Genomic DNA, 2,533 nt, shown 5'->3' with positions numbered 1-2,533 from the left:
AGTAGAAAACTTAATTAAATAGAAAATAAAATGAAGATGATACCTCCCTCTCCCACAGGCAAGTCTACAAGCCATCGTCAGGCCTGAGCAGATCAAGAGGGGAAGAGCAGTAGGTCAGGCTGAAGTTGAACCTTTGACTTGGAGTGCCCTGATATAGTAACAGAGTGGATGGAGGTCTGACCAAGATGCTCTCCAGAGGTAGATAAGCTAGATACTACAGAGTGTGTTTTCAGGCACTAGTAGGAGAAAAATAAAACTGTTTTATGATTAGCCCCTACTCTATATTCAGCCCAGTTGCAAATCAGTTCCTCATTTTGGCATAAATTGTTTTATCCTCTCATCTATTCCCTTGTCTTTTGGTAATAGTCCTGGTTTTCATTTTAGGATTCTCTCTGCTAAGAATTCATGTTTTGGGGAAAATAAACACCTTCCCTGACTCTGAAAATGAGGCATATAGCTCAGGCCAAAATACTTCAGCATAAGCTCATCTCTTGGACACATTCTTAGTTGAAAATGGACAGCAACCAAACCTCTGGGGCTTGGGCTGCAGGGGCAGGTTTCAGTGCTGACATGGCAGCTACAGGGACCTTGGAGGTGCCGCCAGGCTGTGCCTTCTGAATCCCTCTGTCCCAGCGATGGCCCCAGCACCTTGAATTCTTCCTTCTGGCCCTGCACCCAATGTACTATCCAGTCCATTGGACTTGTACTCATGCTTCTTCTCTGACCGTCAGATCCATGGAAGGTGAGACTTCATTCCCATTTCTGAGGCAAGGGCTGCCTGATAGACTGGAGAAGATAATTACAGAAATGTTTTCTTTTTAGATAATCTCAGAGCACCATCAGCTCAACAGTTACAGAGCTACTATAATCGAGTCTTCAGGAATTGCTTGATTTTTCAAGGATGAAAATGCTGAAGATGCAAACGTTTATCTTTTTACAGTCAAGGTGATAAGGATCTAGAAGAGATAACAGGAAGTAGGTAGGCATAGCTCAAAGTGTGATTAAATGTAAGGAGAGCTTCGGGAAGATCCCAATCACTAGCCAGAATGTTCAGTACTTTTTGGATATTTCTGCATAAGTTGTATTTTACTTTGGATTTTACTCAATTCACTATTCTTAATTGTATGGTAGCAACAGAAAAATAATTTCATATCTTTGAAATGGAAGCTTTAATGCAAATTGCAAAATAGATAATGTTATTAAAGATGGCTATGAAACTGCTAGAATCTGTGGTTTGTATTATGTTACCTCTTCTGAAACAAACTTGAACTAAACATAAAATCACCAGAACAGCCAATACAAGTGGTTTATATAGTACCCATCTCTCTCACATGGGGTTTGAACTTTTCAAGAATGCATGGGAGCAATCATGAAACTCCTTACTGACAAAGGTAGTTTACCCCTCTTTTCAAGTTCATGTCACATTAAGTACTTAGATATTGTATTTAATTACATTCCAGCCTCCTGTAGTGATATTTGGAATAGCACCCTGGCTGATTTAGGTTATAGACTGCCCATATGATATCTTGTACAATATTTCAAGGAGAACTTAAGCTATGTCTCCTAGAATGTAATGGGGCAGTTATATTCATCTATATAAGACTTCCCAACATATAACACAGTTGCCTGGAAGCATGCCAACACCAACCATCAAGCTCATGATATCTGGCAAGAAGATAACCAAAGCACATAAAGACATTCTGCAGTGGCTACAGACTGTAGGACTCCTAGAAAAAACAAATGTGGTTTTGCATTAAGTTTGGAAGAAGTGGTGTTGATTCTTGGTACTGAACATTTTATAGCTCATTGTCATAATTAACTATTCTGTGTAGAATGAGTAGAATGTAAAATCTTTATATGCTTTAAACCCCCCAAAAGATGAAGTTGTACCTATTTTACACTTATACTTTCGGAGTTAATATAATTTATTTTTCTACAATAGCAGTTTTGGTTAACTTTTTTGTCTTATTTGTGGTAAATTCCAGAGGCATGAAAGTCTTTGAATTTCTACAGGAAACTGTGCAGTTTATTTTATACTTTTCATTTAAGCCTGTGAGAAACATTTTCTCAATAATGCTAATTAACTATGTAGCCAGCTTTTTGTTATTTAGAGATCTTCCATGTTTTATTTAGTGATGACAACTGTTCTGAGATAGTCTCTGTTGACCAGTGAATGACTATAATCAAAACAGAAAACAATTGCCTCCTAAGGTTAACTTCACTCACTTTTCACCATCTTCTTGCAGTGTCTTAGCTCTACCATTGATATAATGTTTCAAAATTTCTTGCAGAAAATTGTTACAGATAGTTATCTACAGATATTTATAAATTTTCTCTGAATGTGCTTGTGATCAACGTCAGAGGAAAATTTTATATTTGTTATAAAACATAAGCAGCAGCTACAAATTGAGGACAAAGTTGTAGTTCCCACACTAACTGTTTTCAGAATTACCCGGGGGGGATTTTGAGAAGCAGAGCTTTCCTGTCTTGCCCAGACATATTGAATCAGAATACCTCAGGCTGGAGCCTAGAA

General features: G+C 37.8%; 1 pseudogene; it reads left to right on the top strand.

The window, feature by feature from the left end:
• Positions 1–735: 735 nt before the first annotated feature.
• LOC132491630 (pyruvate dehydrogenase (acetyl-transferring) kinase isozyme 1, mitochondrial-like) lies at positions 736–1,373 on the top strand (annotated as a pseudogene).
• The last annotated feature ends 1,160 nt before the right edge of the window (positions 1,374–2,533 follow it).

The sequence above is a fragment of the Mesoplodon densirostris genome, chromosome 6 (genome assembly GCF_025265405.1).
Source record: "Mesoplodon densirostris isolate mMesDen1 chromosome 6, mMesDen1 primary haplotype, whole genome shotgun sequence".
Classification (NCBI taxonomy): domain Eukaryota; kingdom Metazoa; phylum Chordata; class Mammalia; order Artiodactyla; family Ziphiidae; genus Mesoplodon; species Mesoplodon densirostris.
This window is presented reverse-complemented; position numbering and strand designations above follow the sequence as displayed.